This window comes from Alligator mississippiensis, chromosome 1, assembly GCF_030867095.1.
Source record: "Alligator mississippiensis isolate rAllMis1 chromosome 1, rAllMis1, whole genome shotgun sequence".
Lineage (NCBI taxonomy): Eukaryota > Metazoa > Chordata > Crocodylia > Alligatoridae > Alligator > Alligator mississippiensis.
This window is the reverse complement of record NC_081824.1, coordinates 168,136,652-168,149,224: the sequence shown is the minus strand read 5'-3', so window position 1 is coordinate 168,149,224 and position 12,573 is coordinate 168,136,652. Positions and strand designations below refer to the sequence as shown.

The following is a 12,573-nucleotide window of genomic DNA, read 5'->3' as shown; positions in this document are numbered from 1 at the left end:
TCCCTGCAGCTGGAGCCCCTAGGACAGTGAGGGAAATGCTGTGGAGGGGCAGGGGACAGGGACCCACCTGCTGCCTCTGCCACTGAGACCAGCTTCCTGCAGAGCTGCTCCCCTGGAGCACAAGTAGCCCCAGGCTTTCCTCAACCCCAGATCAGCTGGGGACAGCAGCAGCAGCTGATGGGTCTTCCCCCATTCTCACCTGCTCCCTGCCTTGGGCGTTTGTACACACCATGGGGGTTCACTTCGGTTTAATTCTCCCTAAATTGAAGCGGTGAGTCTTTAAAAACACCACTTTAATTTAGGGTGAAATAAACCCCCGTGGCATTTACAGAAGGGTTGGGCCTGATGCTTACTTGCCTTTCCAGTGCTGGGGAGGGAATGGCAAGCTGCCAGTGGGCTGAGTGGTCCCCAAGCTGGTCGGGGCGGGGGGGCCGGGGGAGGACTGGTGCTTCCCTCCATGGCAGCGGTGGAACCCCCCAGGCAGCACCCATCTGCAAGTGGTCCCGGGGGGGGCACCACAGCTGTGGAGAGAAGCTCTGCCCTCCTGCACACCTCAGGCAGACAGGCAGGCAGGATCTGAGGAGAGAAAAAAAAAAAAGAAAGATCAGGCTCACTGCTTTTTTTTCCCCCTTCAGTGGAGTCTGCCTGTACAGGCTGCCTGCATGGGCTGACTGCACAGCCCCTGAGATGCATGGAGCTCGGTGCATCCCTGTGTAGCAAACTAAACCACCTTGGAGATGTTTTATTTTGCTGCGTCCCAAAGTCATTTAACACGCGTTACACCACCGACATGTGCAAACAGCTGCACCATTAAAGTGGTGCAAAACGGCATTAAGCCACTTTAAAGGCCAATTTTGTGTTATGTACAAATGGCCTGGAGAGGAGTACATCAGTCCAGGGCTATGGCTGTGCCTTGGACTTCACAGGGAGCTCCTCATCTGGGGCTATGGAGAACTGGAGTGCACCATGGAGGTGGGGTGGGGAGTGGGGTGGGCCATGGGGAACTCGAGTGCACTGCACCCCCTTGGATATGCCCCTGGTTCTTGGGACTTTATGTCAGTGATGTGAGTCTAAACAGCCTCTAGACTGGTATAACATATGCCAGGACCAGAAAGTATGGAGCAAGGGGGCTATAAAACTGTTAAAAGAATGCCAGCTTAATCCCACACATTTATTTGTTCACTTTGAAGCCTTATTTTTCTTTGATGTTTTTGGTCTTTGATACAATTATGCTACTTTAGCTGAAATATCTGTTCAACATGCATATTTATAGTAGCTGCCATCCTAGAAGCCCAAACACTTTACAAACATGAGTTAGTCCTTTTTATGTACATGGGGATAATGGTGCAGGGAGAAGTGAAACATCTTGCTAAAACTCACCTAGGAAAGTCTATGGTTGTGTAAAGAATCAAAACACATGTCCTGAGTGCCAGTCAGCTGTGCATTCATCTGAAGAACATCCTCACTTTTTGTTGTGATAGGTGATAATCTAGGCAAGCAGACAGTGTTCAGCATAACATTCGTTAGAGTTTAATTATTCCCCTTGGGCCATTAAACAGCTGAAACAGTTCTTAGCTTGAGACTTGCTTCTGACTTGCCAACTGCTGCCATTGACCGCTCTCTTTGTAGCTTCAGACCTACTGTTTTCCTGGAGGCACAAAGAGCCAACTGCAAACAATTTAGAACAAGACTCTTTTTTTCATAGTAAGGAGATTTATAAAGACACAGTTACTCAGGCTCAAAGTTGCAGATTTTGTTAACTGCTCATGCAATAGCCTTGAACAATAGAGAATTTTAGGTGCTGTGCTGACCTCTAGTGATAAAGACTGGAGGTTAAAGTATCTCGGCTCTTAAAAGCTCCAAGCAATACATAACTACAAAGCTACTTGTTCCATTTCTGCTTTTTCTTTTTAATGTGTCTTAGAATGCAAGTACACTTTGGAAGCTTAAATTCTGCCTGTATCTCTGCAGTACCTTTTTATATATGCCCAAGTTTCCTCACCATCATTAAACACTTGGGGCCCGATTATGATTTCTGGCAAGGTTTACAAGTGTGTAACTTCACTGACCTCAGTACAGTTAATTCTGATTTACACCTGTTGCTCAGCATAGACCCAGGCTTTTGGCATCTATCCTATTTATGGTGCTGTGACAAAATGGGTCAAGTAAAGGGTTAAAAAAAGCAATTTAAAATGTCTAAAAGTTGGCCTCATAAAAAATTCAACGTGTCTTTATTTTATATTTCCCAGCCCTTGACTGCAGTACATTTTAGTTCACTTCTCAAGTGATGGTCACTGGGGGAGGACTTCGGTGTGGTGAACTTTTCTACAACACAAGGTTGAAACATTGCTAACTGCTACCATTCCTTCTGTGGTAGGTCTCTAATTTTTTTGGTAAGCACTTGAAATTATTTTATATTATTATTACTGGGGACTTTGAAGTGTTTGACTGCCAAGATCTTGGAGCTGAAATAGTTCTTTATACATTGTGAAGAAAATCAATCCTTTGTGTAAAACTGTAGAAACCAATGGACTTACACCAAGGCAAGCAAGTAAATGTCACTCTATGGAAACAGTTATCTAGGTGTGAATACAGGGGTAAAGGGAAAGGGGATTTATACAGAGATGAGGGAAGGTATTCTCAACCTTTCTGGACTCCTTATATCTCTTTGGAAAATGCCAGCTCTTTTCTTCCTAATTTTTTTACTATGAAAAAATAACAGAGCAATTATTCTGTTGAAAGAACTCAGAAAGCTCGCAGCAGGTCAGAATGGTTTTGCAACTATTGATTCCTATTTGAAATCGCTGGGGTCATTTTGTGAATCATGTAAGTGTTTGGACACCTAACAGTGCTAATATTGCATAGTATCCTTAAAAGGATCCTATAGCACCCAATGGTGCCAGGACCCCCTGATGGAGAATCACTGGACTAAGGGATTACAGTAGTGACTAAAGGGACAGGGATGCTATATTTTGAGGAGACTGCTTCCATGAAGTTTTTGTTTGATCCATTCTTTAAAAATCAAAAGGTCCAGTTCTCTCATCACTTCTACTTCTATAACTCCACAGAGATTCATGGTGGTGTTCCTGATGAAAGGAAATCAGATCTATATAGCTTTAAAGAAGGGCAATAGCTAATATAATATGTCTTCTAGTCCATGGGATGGTCAACTTGTGGCACGAGTGCCACAAGTGATATGGGCAGCTTCTGTATGTGGCACGTAGCAGATCAGGGATGGGACAGCAGCACAGTGGCAGATAAGGGCAGGGAGCAGAAAACAGAACATCAGATCAGGCAGGGACCAGAAAGAAGAGGAGGAGATTGGGCAGGGGAAGGGAATCAGAGTGGCACTTGGGATGGTACAGGGCTAACCTGTGGCAAGCCTGCCAAATTAGTTGGACCTTACTGTTCTACCTGGCAATACAGAAGTGTTCCTTACTGCATTTTTACAAGCTTTATTTAGTCCAGTGTATGGAAAGGATTGATGTTTTCAGCAAACACACAGACCTCAAACAGGTTTTATTAGCTGAAATAAGTACCAGTTCAGCTAAAAGTTATTGCTGCCTTCAGGTGGAATAAACCCCATCCCAGAAGCCAACCCAGATGTGAAGTTACAGGGAAGAAGGATGTATATGTGTTTGGATACATTATGCATGGGTTTCTTCAAGAGTAAAATTGAACACCATTATCATAAATTTGGTGCACTAAAGTGGGCTAATGTTGCACTGAGCAATAAACTCATAACATTTCTGATTTGCTTTCAATTTAAAATTTGTTTTTAAAAATAATTTTATATCTTTTTTATTTTAGAAACACTGAGGAAACAATTTCAGCCTGCAGTGGGAAAAATGCAATGAGTTCCCTTCCATTTCTTGTTTTATTTTTCATATTTCCTCTTCCAGATAATGGATAATGGATTTATCTGCCCTCAAACCACCTGCTTGGCATGATATCAGATAAAAAAAAAGATGATAGGGCTTACTGTGAGGAAGACATTATGAGGTCACGCAATATTTGTTAGGGATAATGAATCAACCTACTTTGAGGATAAATAAGTAGTAACTCAATCTATTTTGGGAGGAGATGTGTCATTTACCAGACAGCACCCATTGCTTTTCAGGGAATAGTGAATTCATATCTAGACATTGAGAGCTACTCTGTGGAGACCAAGTGTGGTGACTAGGAAGCTGAAAGGAATAAGTGCATGGGTGCCTGTTGCTTTGGGTAGGTAGAGAGATAGGTGAGCAGTGAGAGAGTACTGGTGGCCTTGGGTATGGTGCCAAGAGAAGATAGGTGAGAGAAAAGAATGGATTGAGGTCTGTGAGTGGAAAGAGAGCAGAAGGGAGCCACAGTTCAAGGTAATAGATGGTATCCCAGTGCTGGTGGTCAGAGGTAGGCTAGGCAGCTGCAAGAAGTAGGTAAGAAGGAGCACCTACTTGGCATGGTGGCCATTGTGTTCCAGGGACCATTTGAAATTTTTGGAGGCTGAATTTAATTTTCAGAATGAGATTTTAAAAAACAGGATCCTGGGAAAACAGAAAATGTGTACCTGATCATTTCCTTGGTGGTGGCTAGATTCATCAGCCCAGAATGCCTGAGACAGGGCTCCTTTTATCTGGAATGCTGGTCCATTGCTGCTGTGGTAGGGACAGGCCGTCTTCTCTTGATGGGACATTGAGACAAAACAGTACACAGCTGCCAGAAAAGTCCTTTGCAAGCCCTAAGGTAATCAGAAAATAGTTAATAAGCAAACCCTGCCCCCCCCCAAACCCTTTAACATTTAAAAAAAAAATCTCACAGTCCTACTTCTGCCAATAACATTCTCTGTTCAACACAGAGGGTGGGATTTTCCGAAATGTTTGGTGTTGGATTAATTCTCCTGTTGGAATCAGTGGAAGCTCCTCTGGCCTCAGCAGGAGCAGAATGAAACCAGCACTACGTTCCATGGAAAATCCCACCCAGAGTGGATCCTGGCAATCTGGCTAGATAGGGTTTGGAGGTGATGCAGAAATTGTTGCATAAAACCTTTCCATTCTGGCTTGCAGTATGTTCTCTTTTCCCTAAGAGCTAATGGGAAGCAGTGAACAGTGCATCAAAGGTGAAAGGAAGGAGAACAAGGGAAATATCAGGCTAGAAAGAATTAGACGTATTCATGGCCTCCCCAAGAGTGGCACATACTTCACTTGGGAACCCTGCTCCTGCCAGTGAAAACCACCTTCTAATGCTAGATGAGTATATTGGCAGAGGACCAAATATAAGCTTAGCAGGGTTCCTCAGGACAGCAGATGTGCTTTCTGTCTGGGTTACTGCTAGGGGTATGGTAGCCTGAACCTTTTAGTCTCTTTGAAAATACTATTCTTTATACCTGATAAGGACTCAGCTATCTGACCAGTGATGATACTGGAGGTCAGAGCATGTTAGTTGGAGAGAGACAGAGGGCACAGCCAGATGCTAGGGCCTCTCTCTAACTCATGGCGCTTTACAAAAAGGGTGCAGACAGAAGTGCCAATCTTCACCCAATATGGCCCCAGAAAGTAGTTTATAGCTGTAACCAAACACAAGTGCATGGATTCAGAGAGCTTCAAAAAATGGCCAGTCGAGTGAAAATCTGACCCCTCATCGCATGAGGTATCAGATAAAGAGATTTCAAAATGTAGTGTCTTTTGTAATTTGCATCTGCGGTGCTCCAAGCCTGTCATTGTTTTCAGAATGGGAGGGGGGAAAGGGAGCAGAGAGAGTTCATTCTGGTGTTTTTTCAGATCTCCCCACCCCCCGCCGAGGGTGGAGCTAGTGTATTGGAGAGCCCCATGAGGTACCCATCCCACCCTTCAGCATCAGCTGGGGAGCCCCAAGAATGAGCTCCCTCTGCTGCCTTCCCCCCCCACATTCTGAAAACAGTGAGCACTGGCAGAGAGCCTGGCTGTGGGAGCCCTGGCTGCTATGGGAACCTGGCTGCAGGCTCCCAGCCCTCTGTTAAATTCCCCTGGCCCTGGAACCAACACTGAACTTCTGTGTGGTCTGGGGAAATGTTGTCACTCTGAACGCTTTGCAAAAATCATTCTGAGTTACAGCTGGGAGCTGCACTTCTGTCTGCACCCAAAGTGCCATGAGTTAGAGCTCCCCCCACCACCTGACCAATTAGATGTCAGCCTTTGGTTGGGGAAGGGCTGTAGCCAGCCTTTACTGCCCTGATGAAAAAACTGCAGAACCATCCCTCACCTCATCCCTCATCCCTCTCCCCTCCCCCAGTTCTGGGGCTGTTGGGGCAGAGGGAGCTCCCAGCTGCTGAATGGCCAGAGCTGAGGGAGAGCAGGGGCAGGGAATAGTGCCCCCTCACTTCATGGCCCCCCTCCTAGCTACCCTGACTCTTGGGGGTAGCTGGGGGGCTGTGAGGCAAGGGGGCTCTGTTTCCTGCCCCTCCCCCAGCCCAGCTCCGGCCATTCAGCAGCTGGGAGTAGCCAGAACAGCCTCCTCCCTCTCCCCCTGACAGCCCAAGTGGCAGGGCTGGGTTGGTAGCACCAACCCAGCCCTGCTCCCTATGCAAAAATTAACCTGGGAGGGAACACAAGTTCCCTAAGATGCTCTGCTTTTGAATTCCTTAATGTAATACCTGATTTGACCAGGTGGGTTTTTTTGTGCGTGTGATCGGCCATTTTAAAAGCACTCTCTAGCCATGCACATGTTATGACATGGCTACAGAGCGCTTTCAGGGGCCAGATCACTTGAAAAATGTCACTTCTGTGTCCAGATATGACACCCAATTTTCTGGTAGATTTATAGGCTTGAGGTCAAAGGTGCCTACGGAACGCACAACCACAGCCAGTTCAAGGTTTGTTTCAAAGTGGACAACATTAGGAAAGTGCAACAGTGCAGTTTCTTTTTAGAAAGCCATGCAATTTTTTAAGTTTATGTTCCTTCAATGCAGTGCTTCTCAACTAGTGACATGCCACCTTGGGGTGCCATGAGATCCTTTAAGGTTGCCACAGAATCCATAGCGTCAAAAACCATTCTGACCTGTTGTAGACTTTCTGAGGTCTTTACAACAGAAGAATTGTGCTGTTATGTTTCTGTAGTCAAGACAAGGTGAAAGCTAAGAGCTGGCATTTTCTGAGGGGCGCTTTGAGTCTACAAAGACTGAGAATGACTCCTTTAAGATAATAGTTCAAGAAAACTGCAGTTCAAGAAAACTTTCATATTTAGAAAATTTTCTAATCTGCATTTTCTCATACTTCTATCATTCATCTGCCTTGGATCAGAATAACGCTAAGGCACCTATTGCAAACTACCATTTTTGTCTCTTGGGTTCAATATTTGCTACCCTGCAGCAAACAGGTGGCGGGTTTCTTCTTCTTTAATTTAAACAGTGTTAAATGGCTCACTCTGATAATTATTCTAGCTTTGACTAATTGTCCTATGAATATCTTTTCAGTACTACTCAGAAATTATCTTAATATCTTCCCAATGCTGCTCAGCTAATGCTAATATCTTCCCACTGCTGCTCCCAATTCATACTCAGCTATCACCACAATCAAAACTTTAATGTGTCCTTGTAGGGTCTGTAGCGCTTTTACTGTTTCCATTCAGGCGGTAGGTCTGTAATGGAACTAGCAGAATTCACTTCTACCATGTCAGCAATTTTACAGCATCATTTCTGCAGCAAGGAAACTGCTGGCTGAAAAAGGACTAATATGTTTTAAAAAGGGTCCTTGAGAGTATAAACATGCCCTTTGGTATAAGCTGAAATCAATTCCAGATTCAGCCACATTCAGAAAGGAATACGAATCATGGCGTCGTACTTGGCCGTTAGGATATTTTCACGGCTTTCATTAACTTGGCAGATCTTGTTGCATGTAAAGGGATACCTTAGTTTCATACAGCTACTTGTGGTTCATAGATTCATAGGTGCTAGGGTTGGAAGGGACCTCAACAGATCATCGAGTCCGACCCCCTGCATAGGTATTTGATAAGCTGGACTATGCCTCCCTCACTTTGCTCCCCATGTATTAGCTGTGCTAAGAAAACATCTACCTACCTATGAATTGAAACTGGGTTCCCAAGCCATGACCTGTTAACTTGTGAGCCAACAAGCCTGCCAGCCTCATTGTTATGAAGAGGCAGGAAGGGGTACCACTTCCACATGTGCCTCCCAGTGCTTTCCCCAACCCCTAAGAAATAATGCTAAGTTCTACTCTTTCTATTGCCCCTTTACCTGCCAAGGTGTAGGACCCCTCAGGGAGAGCACAACTGGAGCTCACCTCGCTCAACAAGCCTTAATGTAGGACTAACAAAGTATAGCTTCTCCCCACAGCCACCCAGAGCCCTCTTCTATAGAGGTGGGTAAAAGGGGAGAAGCTGAGAGCCAACCACCAACCTACTGTGAGGAGGTATAGCAGATGGCCATACCCATTCTGGTTCAGCAGCTGGCATGCATCATACTGTCTACTCTTGTATATACCCTGGTTGGCTGGGAGAAGCAGCAAGGTTGCTTTTGCCCCTTTTTAGCCAGGTTTGCCTGCTACAGCTCCTGGTACCTGGTTAGAGCAGCCTATCAGCTGCTTTAACTTCTGATAGCTGTCAGTAATTCCTTAGGAACCTGCCTGACTCCTTCTCTCTGCACCGAGGAGAAAGGCATATAGACTTGCCTGCTCTTCTAAGTCCAAGCCTACCGGGATTTTGTCACGCTGGGGACTTTCAGATGGTCTCTGCACCCTCTGGATGTGTCCCCATGAATGTGCATGTGTGTTTTGTGGCACCTCAAAGCCATTTGAGGCACTGCAAACTGCATGCAGTGCATGTACACCCATGTGCCACACTACTTTGCAGTGCAGCAGTTTTTTTTGGCATCTGGCAATCCCAGTGTAAGAAAAAAACTGCTGCTAAAAAAGTAGCATATTGCATGTGGCAAAAGTGTGTGCTACCAGAAACCGGAGCCAAACAGTTGCCTTGATGTTGCTGGTGCTCTAGGAAGCCCCTAGGACCTCAGGTAAGGCTGGTGGGGCCAGAACAGCTGCTGACCTCAGCCTCCCCTACCCCATCCATGTCCCTTTGCTGTGCACCAGAGAGTGCATGTGGGGGCATGCCCAGGGACAAATAACAACAGCACAAATAGCTGCTGCTATTTGTCCCATGGGAAACACGCTCCTCTGCGCATGCATGCCCGTGGGGATGTGCCCTCTGTGTCAAGTGAGCAGTGCAAGGCTGAAACTGGGTCTTTCATTTGTTTCTTCAAAGCTACATTTCTGGAGGCTTTTAATGAAGACTACTGGACCTTTTACAATGTGAAGAGAAGGTCACACCAACAACAGCTTGATCCATCTTGTTCCGTTGAATGAAGGGATATGACATGTGACTATCCTTGTAAAGAAAAGGGTGTACAGTACTCTGTTGAAAAGTAGCTCTGTTGCCATAATGGAAGTATCACTGGGTAAATCACCCTGCTACCATCTTCTGTAAATCTCCAATAGATTTATTTTTACATTCTGAATTTTTAGGGAGATGGATATGATGATTACATCCATACCATAACAAAGGATTTAAATATCTGCCTGGAGTGTTGATCTCCTTATGGATGTGCTGAGACCTGAGGCCCCAGATGGGTTGCATAACATTGCTATACTATGTATCACAAAGGATCACGCTTACTTTTGCAAAACAACTCTTTCTGCACAGGACTGGTTCTATCTTTCTAATATATAGGAGAAGGACTACTGTACCTTTTCTCGTCTAAGGTTGCAGAGAGCCTTGCTGACCACGTTTATTTTGCTTTATTCTGGGAAAAATGATAAACTCATCCTAGGGGCCATGTGCAAGTTCTTTTGAATCACATACCCATTTTTAAGGTTGCTTGCACCCCAAATGAGGGACCCCTTTGAAATGTGCCTCATAGAGAAGGGATGTGTCTAGACCTTGGGAGCCCCAGAACAAAAGATGGTTGGTTTTCCAGTGAATCTCAGTCTTGAGCATCCACCTCTCAGGAAAAGTATCAGTAGCCCCCTCTTAAGGCGCAACCTCCATGCTGGAATCTGAAGGAAAAGACCTCAGGTAGCCTGGAGATCCACAGGAAGGAGAAAGAGACTGTCACCTGCTTTTAATTCCACAGTGACTGCTTTTTCTTTATGGCCCCTAAAATGTTCATCACCAAATATGCAGAAGGATACTGGAGTTTAAGCTGCAGTTCCACGTTTCTCAGCAGGAGTCACTTTTGCCCCAGGATGTGTCTTGGACCATTTACAAAGTACAGGAAATCATAATCATCATAGTCTCCTAATGAGGGTTAGGTTAATGCATGTTTAACATAGGATTTTTTGATGGGCAGAAAGGCAGGAACTGCACTTGCAATCAATGCCTCCACCTTGAATATAGGCCTTCCAAACAAAAACAACAAAAACCAGTGTACTTGGGGCTGAGGCTGTTGTAGCCAACTTTAGTCCCAATGAGGCTCATATTCTTCCAACTGCGGGTTTAAGAAGGAAACTCGCTTGGCCTGTTTGACTGTGCTTAACTCTAACTAATAATTTAGATGGTTTTTGTTTGGGTTACATTGGTGTTTTGTATTTCTAAAAGTAAATACCTGTGAAATTAGCTCCCTGTTTCTGTTTAATTCTGGGGCACATTGTTGAGCGTCTGAGGTACCATGTCAAGACCTCTGCTTGAAAGATTTCTCTTATTTAGAAGATCTAGAGATTCATGAGAGATATTAGGACTTTCTACTGTCCCTTAAAAAGAGTGGACAAGTGAGCAATACCCTTTGCCAGCCTGCGGGCCAGATCTTTAATGGAAGGGGGAGGGAAGAGTGAGCTGTGATGGGCATATAGTGTTACTAGGGGGACTGCATGAATAGTCTACAGGCATGGATCCTGCCTTTCCACCTCTGGAGAAAAAGGGTAGCCACATAATGATCTGCTCTGGAGAGGCTGGATGGGAAAGACAAGTCCTTGTCCCAAGGAAGATGACTGGAACCACTTTTTCCACCATGAGCTCTGCTGCTGGGTCCAGGCCTAAGAAGGAACCAAATGCGAATGAGGTGCCAGAGCCACTGGAGACAAGTGAATCATAGTAACAGAAAGGTTACATGAGCCAGCACTTTCCATATCAGCAGCCTGTGAGAAGAGATGTTTTATACTCTTCTCACTCCTTGAAGAGCTAAACTTACCCCATGTCAGTCAGAAGAAGCCATTTCTTTTTTTTGTTTGCAATGCCTTCCCACCCAAGATACAGCACAATCCAGTGAAATTTCCTGCTTGCTCTGCAAACCATGGGAATTAGGGGCTCCCTGCCTAGGGGAGAGGCAGGGGCAGACCCTGGAGAAAACCTGGCCCTTCTCCCCCAGTTCCATGTCACTGAGTTTCTCTTGGTCTCACTGAAGAGATCTTCCAGACAACTTACTGAACTGCCTCAGTGTAGACCAGTGGTCACCAACCAGTGGATCTCGATCCACCGGTAGATCTAGGAGCATCTTGGAGTTGATCTGAGGCTGGGGTCGGGGGCTGAGTGCCCACATGCATGCATACGCTCCAGCCCAGCAGGTCAGTCCATGGGAGAGGGAAGAGGCGGGGGCTAGATCGAGTCCCCCACGGTGAGGGACAGTGCCGCAGAAGCAGGAGCAAGGGTAAGTTGCATGGGGCCCCGGCCGGGTGGGACTTACTGCTGGGGAGGTATGCCCCCAAATGATTTTTTTCTCCCTCTGCCTCGATCTTCCCTCCCCACAGACTTACCTGCTGGGCGGGGGGTGGTAGGGGGGTGGGGGGGTGTCGGGGAGGGATGGCGGCAGCGCACAGTAGATCTTGGGTTGCTTTTAAATGCCAAAGGTGATTTCCTACTTAAAAAGGTTGGAGACCACTGGTGTAGACCCTGAGTATATAACAACTGCCAGCTGAGGTCCAGCAGCTAGATGTCCCTGGCTGCTATTTGCTGTAGTGGGGAGGAGGAGGAGAAGTGCAATCCTTTAATCTCCTTCAAAAAACTGGGAATCTATTTCTTGTTTGAGTTTAGCTGTTTTGAGGCCAAAAACCCAGTGAAGAAATTGAAGGAGAGCTATTTAAATATTTTGTGAAAGCTCCACTGTAGAGGGAAACCTTGGAGTTTGCTGAGGGGAAAACAGAGAGTTAGTCTAAGGGAGCCAAGGCTCAATGCAAAGGTGTGCTCTACCTCCAGTTGCTGTGGAAATGGGTAATATTCTTTGCTGAGGACTGTCTGATGTAAAGGGGATTGATGATAACTTTGGAACAGAGTTGTTCTTAGGGGCCACAGTGTGAAAGACTGCTGACGGCACTTAAAACCAAGAGGTGTAATCTCATTCTCTCCTGCTCCACCACTGGGTTTTCACAGACAGGTTTTTAGCAGACATTCTCCCTCATTTGCATACACATTTAAGTTGGCAGATTTTCATACGAGCTCAGCACATAGTGTCTGGAGCTCTTTATAAGGTCTGGCCTTGACCTGTGGTCTGCTTTCATGCCAACTTTTTTGTAATGATCTTCATGGGTGACTGGGGGGGCACCAGATCGGTGACAGGGAGGGGAAGTCCCCCAGTGGCCAATTGCTGAGCCAGCGGTAAAACCAGAAGTCCACTTC

General features: G+C 45.8%; 1 long non-coding RNA gene across 1 annotated transcript; it reads right to left on the bottom strand.

The window, feature by feature from the left end:
• Positions 1-213: 213 nt before the first annotated feature.
• On the bottom strand, positions 214-4,793 carry LOC109286435 (uncharacterized). Its single transcript, XR_002094469.2, has 3 exons — positions 4,550-4,793; positions 1,381-1,489; positions 214-576 (listed from the first exon to the last, which is right to left on the bottom strand). It is a non-coding gene; the product is annotated as an uncharacterized LOC109286435 (long non-coding RNA).
• Positions 4,794-12,573: the final 7,780 nt, after the last annotated feature.